This window comes from Oncorhynchus masou, chromosome 26 (assembly GCF_036934945.1).
Source record: "Oncorhynchus masou masou isolate Uvic2021 chromosome 26, UVic_Omas_1.1, whole genome shotgun sequence".
NCBI lineage: Eukaryota > Metazoa > Chordata > Actinopteri > Salmoniformes > Salmonidae > Oncorhynchus > Oncorhynchus masou.
In genome coordinates this window covers 19894278-19908379 of record NC_088237.1, presented here as the reverse complement: position 1 = coordinate 19908379, position 14102 = coordinate 19894278, and the positions used below count along the sequence as shown (strand labels likewise).

The following is a 14102-nucleotide window of genomic DNA, read 5'->3' as shown; positions in this document are numbered from 1 at the left end:
TCCAGCCACTATGGGTGGGAATACTAATGTGCAAGTGAACCTCGCGTCTTTAAGAGCCTCTAATCCACTACAGTCATTCACATAGACCTTCTAGCAATGAACCCATGTGTGTTAATGGCCTGGATGCCTTTATGAATTCACAAAGCTGGAGTGACTGGTGCAGATCCACTGACTTTCTTGGTTTATCCACATGCTGTACAGGTCTGTGAATGCTGCACAGATAAGGCTGGGTTTAGTCACCATCTGGAGGGTCATGAGTGTCTGTGCTAGGTTGTACCCCACGGCCCCCAGGGGATTCTTAGCGGGGTTGGGCAGCCGCGCGGGGAGGCTGGGTTGCTAGGTTGTTGATTGAAGAGTCTCGGAATATGTGAGTGGGGCCCCTGAGGACCGGAGGGACTAAGCACGGTGGGGGAGAGCCCTGACATTGAGGCCGTCCTTGACTTTATGCCGGCCACTAAATAGAAACAGTTTTAAAAACCCTCTATGTAGCTAGGACCCGTGGTGTTTAGTGGCTACTGCTGGCAGGCGGACAAGTTCCTGCTCTTTCATTTTCAAGAATATGTGGTATTTTTTTATTTGTCTGTTGTTCTTTTGTGAGTACATTGTGGGTAAATAAATCTATTCTAGTGTGGTAACCCTTTACAGTCATACCCATATACAGGTTGAAAATAGCATATTTGGGCACTAATAAGCACCTAAATTGGAACATAATGTCAGAGCTATGGCTCTGCGATTCAGAGCTCTGAATGGGTTTTGACTGACAGACGTTCTGAAGTTGAACCACGCCTCCCGCTAATCGGGCTACTTTTGCACATTTTTTGTTGACCGAGTGAGGGGAATGCTGTAAATTAAGAGGACTCAATGTATATATTTTTGAAAGATGAGACGTTGAGGATTATAATAAATACTGCATTATAATAAGTACTGCTTTGATGTCATACAAGCAAGCTAAACACTCGTGAGTCCAAATGTGCCCTTCACATCTCCAAATCATAAAACTCATGTCATATTCAGATTCAACGTTTATGTTCACTATGTTTGATGTACAGTTACAAGATGACATGTCGTCATACGCTGAGTTGTTCTGAACAGAATGAGTATATGTGTGTTTGTGAAGAAAATTTGCCGCGCCGCACACGCACCTGATTGCGCACATGACTCCTTTCTATGGCACAAATATTACGTTCTGTTTCTCTGAATTGCCTTGTGAAAGCCTAACACTGTGAGATCATATTTTATAACTTAGCTAGTTGCCAATAGAACAAGCTTTCAAATCATGCCCACCTGACCCAGATTGCGATTTATAATGGACCTTTTTTTGTGTGATGACATGGATGCAGGGTTGTGTTCCAAACAAAACAACTACAAGTGTGCTTGTTGTAGTTCCTCAACAGCACAGCTAGGAGAGCTAAAAACATCTTATAGTTCAAGACTCTTCTTTGGGTCATAAAGTCTATTGCAATTGCTTAGTTTGGAGAGGTTTGTGGCCACTTGGAGACACCAGTTAGTCCTCTCACTCAAACCTTTGTCATCCTTTTGTCATACAGTACGTTGCACCTACAACACATTTTCCAGGAATATTCGCATCATGTTACTGAATGTATCCAGTGTATTTTCAGATTTCATTGTCAATAAATGCTGTGAAAAGTACAGTAAATGCAAAATGCACATAAAACAGTGTGATGTTTGGATTTGACCTTTGGTCTAATAACTTCCTCATTATCTCCAAACGGTTTCCTTTCAATTACTATCATGGTTATGCATATGCTTTTCATACTTCTTCTGCAAGAAACATTTCAATTGAGCCATATCCATATAGGCCAATTCCCACATGTGTAAAGGGGTAACACATAATGCTTATTCAATAAAACCTTTTTATATATTGTCAAACTTTCAGAATGTAAGGAAATCATGAATGACAGTGATGCCACAACACTGATGCTGATAAGGAACATGTGAGGACCATTTCGGCGTATGATTGACGACATTTACACTCCATGGAAGGAAGCAGATAAATCATTTGCTGAGCAACATCTGTAACAATGCCGCATGTTCCACATGCATCTGGACTGGGGTGAAATACCTTGATTGTTTCCCACATTAGCATAATTGTCATTAATGCCAGCAGCCTCAAGAGTTTGTTTTACAATGCATGCATAATCAATGTTTCTTAGTGACTGAGTATGTTTCTGAGAGAAAAACATGAGGAAGTCTTCCATTATCATATCTCTGCTATCATTCAGTTGAGCACTATATCATTCTGCACCAATTTGCATATAATATGCAATTAAAATAAACCGCCAGGAAAAAAGATTGACGTGAATGGAATGGTTTGGCACGTTAGGTACTTGGTTCCCAGTAGCAAATGCGAAGAGTATAGACTTTCAACAGGGGAAGGAAATGGGTGTTACGCATGTTCCATGCCCCAGAAGACAGCTGTTGCCCATCCATATAGTCAATCTTGTAGCAGTAATTTGCTGTTTGTTGTGATAGGTGTTGCTAGGTGTTGCTAGGTGTTGGCCCCATGCTGGGGAGACATAGCAGGTGGACAAGGCCAGACGAGACCCAGCTGAGATCTATCTAAAAGCCTTCCCTCCTTCTGGCCTGGACACACACTTCCATTCTTCATCTCACTGCCCATTACAATCAATCAAACTGCAAGCCAGGGGGAAACTGCACACCCAATTTACGCCCACAACTGTTTGTTATTGATGGCTGCCTCACTTTTGTAGTGATGGAACAATGACTCTGTGCGATGAGCAAACAGCTACAGTGCCTTGCGAAAGTATTCGGCCCCCTTGAACTTTGCGACATTTTGCCACATTTCAGGCTTCAAACATAAAGATATAAAACTGTATTTTTTTGTGAAGAATCAACAACAAGTGGGACACAACCATGAAGTGGAACGACATTTATTGGATATTTCAAACTTTTTTAACAAATCAAAAACTGAAAAATTGGGCGTGCAAAATTATTCAGCCCTTTACTTTCAGTGCAAACTCTCTCCAGAAGTTCAGTGAGGATCTCTGAATGATCCAATGTTGACCTAAATGACTAATGATGAAAAATACAATCCACCTGTGTGTACTTCTTCACAATAGTATCTCGGACCTGCCTGGTGTTTTCCTTGTTCTTCGTGATGCTCTCTGCGCTTTTAACGGACCTGTGAGACTATCACAGTGCAGGTGCATTTATACGGAGACTTGATTACACACAGGTGGATTGTATTTTTCATCATTCGTCATTTTGGTCAACATTGGATCATTCAGAGATCCTCACTGAACCTCTGGAGAGAGTTTGCACTGAAAGTAAAGGGCTGAATAATTTTGCACGCCCAATTTTTCAGTTTTTGATTTGTTCAAAAAGTTAATGTCGTTCCACTTCATGATTGTGTCCCACTTGTTGTTGATTCTTCACAAAAAAAAATGCGAAGAGTATAGACTTTCAACAGGGGAAGGAAATGGGTGTTACGCATGTTCCATGCCCCAGAAGACAGCTGTTGCCCATCCATATAGTCAATCTTGTAGCAGTAATTTGCTGTTTGTTGTGATAGGTGTTGCTAGGTGTTGCTAGGTGTTGGCCCCATGCTGGGGAGACATAGCAGGTGGACAAGGCCAGACGAGACCCAGCTGAGATCTATCTAAAAGCCTTCCCTCCTTCTGGCCTGGACACACACTTCCATTCTTCATCTCACTGCCCATTACAATAAATCAAACTACAGTTTCATATCTTTATGTTTGAAACCTGAAATGTGGCAAAAGGTCGCAAAGTTCAAGGGGGCCGAATACTTTCGCAAGGCACTGTATTTGTTGAGATTGCTGTGGTGGTGTTGTAGGCAGCAGAGCGATGCTAGCAGAGCCTTGCTCTGGGTTTGATATGCCTTCATTTCAGAGGGGACATGGCCACAGAAAGTCTCTATACTGTAGGAGGGAGTTCTATTTTTCCCCAGATCTTATCTTCCTTAGTTCTTTTCTCTCCTCAAGAGTATTCATCTGGCTGAAGAGTGAAGTCAAAAGCAATGGCGAGAGCAATGGCGAGAGTTAGAACCTGGGCTGGGAATCTATCACTGTGCATATGGGAGGGGACAGCCATGTTTCATTAGAAATTCAAGGCCAATCTGTGCAGGGGATGGATGTCAAGGTAATGAGTTCATTTAGGAGATAAGGAACAGCAAATGTATGCTCTGAGATTTCTCCACCAGCAACAATATGGCCTCTCCAGCTGCCGCCCACTGAAGAGAGGAGAAAATGGCCTCTATTAATGCTATAATATGGGATTTCATTCAATAGCTGCCAAATGTGATAAAAATGGCCAGATATGCAAATGTTCTACATTCTCTACATTTATTCAAGCTTTAAATCGTATGCTTCAAGCTGTGCAATACAAAAGTCCCAAGGTTTAATGGAGAGGAATATTACCTGTTACTACACTCCAGACTTCAGACTAGACACAGAGCTAGCATTACAGTGTATCAAATTTAACCAGATGCCTAGCTATTATCCCCAATGGGGCGAGTTGCCCTCATGGCGCTGTGGTACTAAGTGTTGTTTTCCATCGGACTGGGTGGACATGTTTTGTGGGAGGCCTCCTCTCTGTCTGGCTCCGGAGAAGCCTAGCTCTCTCTTCTGACGATGCATCCCACTGGACACAGACGTCAATTCAACGTCTATTCCACGTTGGTTCCACGTCATTTCATTGAGATGTCGTGAAAACAACGTTGATTCAACCGGTGTGTGCCCAGTGGGATGCGCCGTTCCGTAAGCAAGCCTCCTTATTTGCCTCGTCCTTCAGAGGATCCCCAAATTCATCAGACTGTTCCATTGATGGAGGGAGGGGGGACCAATCAAACAAAATATGAAACTATGTTAGTTGTGCTATTTTCAGCTTCTTTTTTTCCGTTCTGACTATGGCAGAGGCAGAGCTATGTGCTTATTTTGCTATGTTATTATTCTAGCAATTGACACGAGCTCTGCTTACGGGGCAATTTAATCTTTTAGCGGCAAGAGAGAAAAATTGAAGAGCCATGACTGGGGGTGTAATGTAAACGCAGCAGCCTGAAAGACAGTGGACTGGAAGAGGGAGGAGAGGCTCATTTTACAGATTAGGGAGATAACTAGATGGAGCACGTTGTGGCTTGTAACAGGGAACTGCTTGTGTTCATCTACAGCGCTCACAGGGGAGGAAGAGGGAGGGGTGAGGGAGGAAGAGGCGGCATGACAACCCACGGCAGGCGGGAGACTTGGTTGCCATGGCGACAAACAAGGATGTTTGTATCAGAGGCTAATCTCGGCAGGCGGCCACAAAAGGCACACACACCTTCCACCGGCAGTAATGGAGAATCACTGGAGCTCGACACTGGCTATTCATTCCAAAGAGGGGGGTACAGGGGGGGGCAGGTGGTGGAGAGGTATACATTTTTCTTATCACTCGACATTCCTCCTCAATCAGGGTCCAATCAAGCCGTGACCAGAAGTGGGGTTCCATTCTAATATGAGACGGGCTGGGGCTGCCATTGGTCTAGAAGCTATAATGTTTACTACAGCCTTGTTCTTCAGTGGGGAGGGACACTAGCATCCACATACCAGATTACACTGTTTACTACACATTATGGCCACACTAAGTGTATTTGTAGATTCAATAACAGCAGAATATCACATTTAATTCATCCTTAGTAAATGATCAACAAGGATCAACAATGACCTTGGCTGGTAGTAAAACAATAGAGGAATGCCATTGGTTAGTGTGGAATTCATCCAACCAAATATCCTCCTACTGAAGCATATCAGGGTGGAGGGAGGTCAAGAACCAGATTAAATACACTGTATATAATCAATGTTAGGGGTATAGGATGTATGGGCAAAAGGAAGCTATGATCTGTACACAGAAAAGACCATCCATACCCACATGTACTGATGTCATTCGTTTCTACTACGCTAATCAGGTTAGTATGTCCACACAAACTCAACGAAGGATGTTTTCTGACATGGATGCAGCAGTAAGACATTGATTGTAATTGCGTGTACGTCTTGGTGGTGGCGCTGTGTCTTGTACATTACTGTCTGTCCTGTCCTTTATGACTCATGCATCTTCCAAGGGCACCAGAGGCACTTGCTGTTGTTGTTGCTGTGCAATAGCTCAGAGGCCAATCTCTTGGAAGTAGTTGGTGCTGGTCCTATTTGAGGGGTTTCAACAGAGGGACAGGAAATAAGTAACTGAACGTGCTTTTATAGTAAAATGCAATTTAACAACATAAAGCCGCTCTTCAATAACCCGCAACGTGGATCTTCTGTACTCCGACTAGGCTGCTTTGTCCAAATAGATACGGTATTAAGAAGCTATTCAGTCTAGTTGTCATGTCTTTTCACCCTAAATGTAATACAACGGCATGCGCCAATTTCCTGATCCTCTTTTTATTGTTAACCGTATAAAGCAGTGAAAGGGTTTTTTCTCTGTGGTCATGGCTCTGATGAATGAGGGTCACAATATGACTCACCACCACAGTGCCCACCGAAACAAGACTTATCGCTCTGACGAGACTGTCCAAACCATGTTAGCCAAAAAGCATTGAACAACTCAGACAGTCATTACTAGATACTAGACATGGTAAAGTGAAACAGCATCCTCTGTTATATTAGCTTTCTTTTATCAACTCATTGCATGCTGGCCACAGATGCATCTTGGGATGCCATGATACCCTTACCCTCCTGCTAGGTGTGACACAGGACAGAGTGGATGAGTGTGAGCATTTTAGGAAATTGGGAGAGGGGAGAAGAGGGGAGGTAAATGGCATTCCTTTGAATGCTGCTCCCGTTCCTTATTCATTCATAAAACAGTCAAAATGTCCTCCAACCCACCTCTGTGGCTCGGCTTAGTAATTATTGATATGCTCAGAAGCTCGGCGTTGAGAATTTCTCCTCCAGGGCTGGTCTCTCTGAGAAGATTTGCCCATTCAGATGGTATTAAACTCTAATAACTTGTCCTTGCAATATCCAATAAAAATCTGGATATTAAAAAAATGTAGAACGGAAAAGCATTTTCCTCTTGAAGGTCTTTTGAAATGACAGCTTTCAGGGAGGTAGTACAGTAAGTTTGTTGGCTGACAAGTATTATACATGTTGTTGCCCACCATTTTCTCCCTCTCCCCTGTTTATACCTCTCCCATCCCTTATAAATGACAATACCTGTCTTTGATTTGGCCATACACTAAAGGATGCTTGAACAGGTGAAGACTGCCGGACATTGAATTCAGCCGGACATTGAAGTTCAAATGTCCGGCTGAATGGCTTGACAAAAAAGGAATTTGTACTCTAGCATATACTATAATCGAAGAAAAACAGTTCCAAACATGTTCTTTGGGCTGTCCCCATAGGAGAACCCTTTTGGGTTCCATGTAGAACCCTCTGTGAAAAGGGTTCTGCATGGAACCCCAAAATGTTCTACCTGGAACCAAAACGGGTTCCCTCTATGGGTTCTAGATAGCACCTACTATGCTATCTCTCTTCCGTACTTCTCTCATTTGCCAGTTAGTTTAGATTCCTCCTCAATAAAAAAAGTTGCATGCAGGATGATGAAATGTTGGTGTTCATTAGCTTTGACTACGGTGAAACCATTCAATTGTTTTGAATTGTCACTTCATGCGCTTCTTCATTCCATTGTTGTGGCTCAAATAGGAGACAGACATATCCAATATAGACGGTGCACTTCTACAGGCCTCATTAAACACACCGTTTCCAGCCTGTCTACAGTCATTGGGTCCACAGGACTAACTGCAATGGAACAGCAACTGTTTTCAGCACAGCACACTCTGTAAATATGAATAGAAATGTTGGACAACAACAGCTGTAGGCTAAACAGATTGGGCCTCATCAAAAAGAGCTGTTTGCTTTTATGCTTTGTTATTGCACCAATGACTTCCACGTGAAGGGAAGGATCTTAACCCTCACCCAGTTGAGTTCAGTGTCAGTGAGTCACTTTCAAACTCATCACAATATCCTTTGTACATACAGTACATTCAGGGTCTGAGACAGAACTGGAGCAAAACCACAAAACAAAGGTGTCCATGCCACTCATCCACCCTAGCTCTCTGCAATACAACCCAGCATCAGCAGTGCCAGCCATTGCATTGTCAGGAAATGTTGAGTGCGGTGTGCACTGGGTCTGTATTATAGTAAAGGCCTCATTGATCATGTAATCTCTGCCTTATCTCCCCAGGTCTAACAGAGATCAAGGAGCCCTGAGTCCCGTAGACCTTGTTAAACACTGAGCCTTGTATCAGGATTTAGCCTCAGACCAGCCTAATTAGACTATCAGAGCCAGGCCTTATAACAGAGTAATACCACAGGACCAAGCCCAGCCAAGCCAGAAATAAGCCATCACAAACAAAACAGAGATCGATAGGCCAGAATTCAATGCTAACAAAGTGTTTCAAAGTGCAACAAGCCATTTGAGTTTCATGCTCACCAGTGATCCATTTGTCTGAATAAGGATCTTACATCACATTGGTTGACTGTGGGCATACTGTAGTGAATGTAGCACCATGGTAACACACAGCTAGTCAAATGAGAGCTCCTCCCTCCACCAATCCCTCCTTGCCTGAAACCAACCGTCAACATGACATTGAGTCAAGAAGGCAATATCTCATTGTTCACTATGTACTATGTTCACTATCTCCCCTACTACACACTCTTTTAAACAGCAATGTTCTAGTGGTGGTGGTAGCCAAATACATTACTGATACAAATACATTGGATCTCAATGCTTAGCTATACACTACATACACACAAAAGAATGTGGACACCCCTTCAAATTAGTGAATTTGGCTATTTCAGCCACACCCATTGCTGACAGGTGTATAAAATTGAGCACACAGCCAATCAATCTCCATAGACAAACAGTGGCAGAAGAATGACCTCACTGAAGAGCTCAGGGTCTTTCAACGTGGCACCGTCATAGGATGCCACCTTTCCAATAAGTCAGTTAATCAATTTCTGCTCTTCTAGAGCTGCCCAGGTCAACTGTAAGGGCTGCTATTGTGAAGTGGAAGCATATAGGAGCAACAACGGCTCAGCCGCGAAGTGGTAGGCCATACAAGCTCACAGAACGGGACTGTCGCATGCTGAAGCACATTGTGCGTAGAAATCATCTGTCCTCGGTTGCAACACTCACTACCGAGTTCCAAACTGCCTCTTGAATGTCAGCACAAGGACTGTTTGTCGAGAGCTTCATGAAATCGGTTCCCATGACCGAGCAGCCGCACACAAGCCTAAGATCACTATACGCAATGCCAAGCGATGGCTGGACTGGTGTAAAGCTCGCCACCATTGGACTCTAAAACGTGGAAACGCGTTCTCTGGAGTGATGAATCACGCTTCAGCATCTAGCAGTCTGACAGATTAATCTGGGATTGGCAGATGCCTGGAGAGTGCTACCTGCCCCAATGCAGAGTTTCAACTGTATAGTTTTGGTGGAGGAGGAATAGTTGTCTGGGGCTGTTTCATGGTTTTGGCTAGGCCCCTTAGTTCAAGTGAAGGGAAATCAGAACTTATTAGATGATTCTGTGCTTCCAACTTTGTGGCAACAGTTTGAGGAAGGGCATTTCCTGTTCCAGCAGGACAATGCCCCTGTGCTTAAATCAAGGTTCATACAGAAATGGTTTGTCGAGATTGGTGTGCAAGAAGTTTGACTGGCCTGCACAGAGCCCTGACATCAAACCCATCAAACACCTTTGGAATTCATCGTAAAACTGACTGCGAACCAGGCCTAATCGCCCAACATCATTGCCCAGCCTCACAAATGCTCTTGTGGCTGAATGGAAGCCACCTTTAGTTTGTGGCTAGCTTTGAGGGAGCAGTACGGGTGGCACTGTATTATCCCCCGTTAGAAACGACAGTGGATGAAAGTCCCCGCAGAAATGTTCCAACATCTAGTGGAAAGCCTCCACAAAATAATGGAGGCTGTTATAGCAGCAAAGGGGGGACCAACTCCATATTAATGACCTTGATTTTGGAATGAGATGTTCGACAAGCAGGTGTCAACATACTTTTGGTCATGTAGTGTATTTCATGACAGTTGGCCCTATGGCAAAGTTACAGGTGCTAGCAGTGAGATTATATTGTATGGTTGTTGTTTGAAGCCTTGTTTAAAGGATCTCAGAGGGGAAAGGTCAGAGAGGGTAGCTGGCCCAGGAGCTAAACAGGGGCAGAATTCAGAAGAGAAAACCACAGACAGGAGCGTTCTCTTTGATCTGTCCAGGGGCTATCACACCGCCCTCACTGAGCCCCGTTGTCTGTTTGAATTAGAGGTGTGAGAAATGCAACTGAATTCATGCCTCGGAAATAAGATGATAAAACATATCAAAGGTATGTTTCCAATAGTCGTCCCTATCTGGACCAGGTAATAAACATCATTTGGACAGTATAGAGTTCTGTTCCACATACAGTACATACACTGTTGCACAAGATGTGTCATCCCTATTCTCCCCCTTACTGTGAATCTGACCTTGGGACGACTTGCTGCATGAACACAACATGATTTATCCGGCTACACTACAGATCCCTGGGGGCCACTTGTCCCTGTGATGTATCTGGCCCATGCAGAATGGTTAGCCAACTACAACCTGCTCTGTGATCCTCTGTCTTTGTCATTGGTTTGGATGTTAAAAGGTGCTCTATGGTTCTTCACACTCAAGGAATCTAAAATGCATGGCTTTTTATAGGTGGCTATAAAAGCTTTTTTAGATGAAAATAGCAGCCCATTCCAACTCTCAAACAGACACACTCAGACACCCTCATATCTGTACAGGGCCGGCTGTACAGTGGCCATACCTCTTGACAGCTGAGAGAAAAATATATGTTTTAAAGTAAATTTCCTGAAATTCTACAAATTTTGCCATGGGGTAGAGAGAATAGTTTTTAGTTTAAAGCTTCTGTAATTTCATGCAATTCGACACATTTTGCCATGACTTACTGCTCATGTCGCTTGTGCCTGGAGCCGGTTCTGTATCTGTACCATCTAGCGAGCCGACGTGAGTGTTTCTGAGGCTACTGTGGAGTCGCCTTTGACATGGACAACCAAATCAGCTGCAGACAGTGAAAGGTGAGAGGGATGTCAGGTCCTGATATTGGAAGCATTCATCATTGGCCAACACAGGCCACTTCATGAACATGTCATTGATTGGTGCACTTCCTGTCAGAGCAACCTGCTGCCAAACGGCCGCACAATGTCAAATCATACAGAGACTATTTTTAACCTCCTATTTTGCAATGACAACAGCACCCTCACCCTCCTCCCTCTCATCTCCTCTTCCCCCTTCTCCTCCTCAATCCTCGGCTCTCATTAACAACAGCTGTTTAACATAAAGAGCTCTGAGCAAACACCAAGTCATCCTGCCAGCTGCCCTTTATGACCCAGAAGCCTTGGGTTTTGAAAAGGCAAACTGAAAATAACCCGGGCTGAATCAAAAGGTTAGGGCTGTTTGCACATCAGGCTTGGGGCAGCAGCCTCCTCGTCCTCCTCATTATTGGCGATTTAACGAGGATGATAAAACATGATGCTACCTCCGGCGACAGAGGGGATGCTTGATTTATTTGAGCTCCTCTCTGGTTGGGAAGTTGTTGCTCTCACAGACATTGTCTTGTTAGGGTTTCTTGAGGCCTTATTGAATTATTGGCCTATTTGGCCTTATTGGGGCAGCAGGTAGCAAAGCATTGGGCCAGTAACTGAAAGATTGCTGGTTCGAATCCCAGAGAAGACTAGGTGCACAAAACTCTGTCAATGTGCCCTTGAGCACGGCACTTAACCATAATTGCTCCTGTAAGTCGCTCTGGATAAGAGTGTCTGCTAAATGACTCAAATATAATTGTAAATGGATGGAAAAACCATGTCACACAGATCTACCCCAACGGTGTTTCCTGTATTCCCATATGACCGATGAATGACAGAAGTATTCTCTGCCTGTTGTGTTTCAATAAGTCATCACAATAACACAGTGCACATGGCGTCCACCAGCTAGAGACCAGCCCCATCTTCCCCTATCACATCTGATTCAGTTAGTGGTTATGAAACTAAGCGTCTGCAAAGCTCTCCCAGACAGTATGTAAACAACAAGCTGATGTCTGGAGAAATGAGCTGGGGAGGAAATTGTGATTTGGGAGAGGAGGAAGGGTGGGTGGGAGGGATGGCAAGAGGGTGGGGCAGGGAGTGAGGGCAGGAGGGAGAGTTGCTACCCTTCTCGCTACTATCACCTGGCAACAGTTTGATATGGGCACCTCCCAGCTAATGTATTCACAGCGACTGAGGGAGGCTGGGGCTGAGAGGCTCAATTGCATGAGCCCAGGGCTACAGCTGAGCAAACCCGCTTGGTAGTCTCTCTCGGGTGGACTCTCATAGCAACGGGCTTATCCATACCGCCTGAGATACGAGGTAATAGCGGGTGGGCGGGGGAAACGGGCGACCTGTGCCCATGCCTTGTTTGTTAGAGAGAGAGAACAACAGTACAATAACTATGGATATGCTTGACATGTTTCAGACTGGGCTCAGTACATGGGGATATCACAGTACGTGTGTTCACTGTGACAAAGGCCCCATGTTAGTGGACCCGACACCACCAGAGAGTGATGTTAAGAAGCGATCCATGTTCGCAGCTCGAGGGCTCGCAATGTTTTTTCAATCTTATCAACGGCGATAGACTACTGTGCAAAGACAATTCTGAATGTATATGATGTTTATCCCACACACCTGTGCAGAAACAGGAAGCTGCACAACTAAGGGGTTAAAGGATTGAGAGCGACGTTTGGCTCCCTATTCCCGAATCAATAGTGTGCTCTGTTCCTCCCTAAGCAAGTCATGCCAAAGATAAACCCGTCACGTGACGGATGGAGGAGGAAAAGACGGAGCCACAGCCGGGCCATTTCATCTGATGGTGAGAGAGATTAGCTTCTCCAGGATGAAAGCAGCTGCTCGTCTTCCACCCCCTTCCCTCCTCCTCATCCCTCCATCCATCCACCCAGACATCAACACAGTGGTCTCTGTTGCCGGAGCCGTGCCTCCAGCTACTCATCTCTCTGCTTATATCACCTCATTTCAACCTGTACATAGTCTTCCATCTCCTAATAACCACGCTAACACCTCGCCCGCTGGGGCGCAGCCACACAGAAATGGGCGCCAAAAATGGTGCCACGCCAAAGCGGTGGGAGTTGTCAGAGAGTAGACTTCCCCTGCCCCTCTCCCTCCACTCCTCTTCTCAATATCAATCAGATAGCAATCACACTCACCCAAACAAACACAGCCCCTCCCTCAGCCCTACGCTACTCATGCCCATAACTTTTGCGGTACCCCAGAAAGGGAATGTCTCATTTTACCTGGCACAGCATGCTGTCAGCTCCCGATCTGTCCGTCCGGATGTGGAGAAGATCTCATCTGGAGGGAACAAGGGAGTCCTGGGAGAGAGAGAGAGACAGAGAGAGGAGGAGTCTTAGACAAAAGGAGATCAGAGAGGAGCCTCCTGTTGCTAGTGCTGATGCTGTCACCGTCTGCCGCCTTTTTGTGGCCAGAGTTGAGGGAGCAGTACGGGTGGCGCTGTATTATCCCCCGTTAGAAACGACAGTGGATGCACCGAGCGCTGGGCTGAGAAAGAGAGAGAGGGAGAGGGTGAGAGGGAGGAGGTGGAGAAAGAGAGAGAAGGGAGAGACTGGGCTGTTTAAGCGAGCCGTCATCACTCGGCAGTTCCTTCGGAATCCCTCAAGTGAGAGGGGCGCTACATCAGAGGAGTCCTTGGCTGTGATTGGTTGAGCCGAGGGGAGATGCTAGGGACGGGGGATCTGTCGTGCTCTGCTCTGGCGGCGGTAAAGTAAGATGACCCTTTCAGCACACTTAACATCTCCTCCTGTGTCTGAGCCCACCACCGCAGGGCACACCATCAATGACAAGCAAGGACACTCCCAAAAATCCCCCCTTTGTGAGCTTTGTGCGACTGTGTGTGTGCTTGTGAGTGGGTGAAGGGTGCAGGGTTTCTGTATGCATGGAAAACCCTGGCTTGCTTCTGCACACACACATTAAGACATACTGTACATTCACACACACACACGCATGCACACGCATGCACA

The 14102-nt window shown here is 45.2% G+C and overlaps 1 protein-coding gene across 3 annotated transcripts in view; it reads right to left on the bottom strand.

Moving 5' to 3' along the window:
• Positions 1-13650, bottom strand: part of LOC135514994 (synaptotagmin-1-like) — a 231380-nt gene extending 217730 nt beyond the window's left edge. For 2 of the 3 annotated variants that reach the window (XM_064938775.1, XM_064938779.1), the window contains exon 1: positions 13359-13650. The gene's annotated coding sequence lies outside the window, so the exon portion shown is untranslated. Of the gene's footprint in view, positions 1-10965; positions 11057-13358 lie in introns of those variants that run through there. The other variant, XM_064938776.1, reaches the window with a different exon arrangement.
• Between the last annotated feature and the right edge of the window lie 452 nt (positions 13651-14102).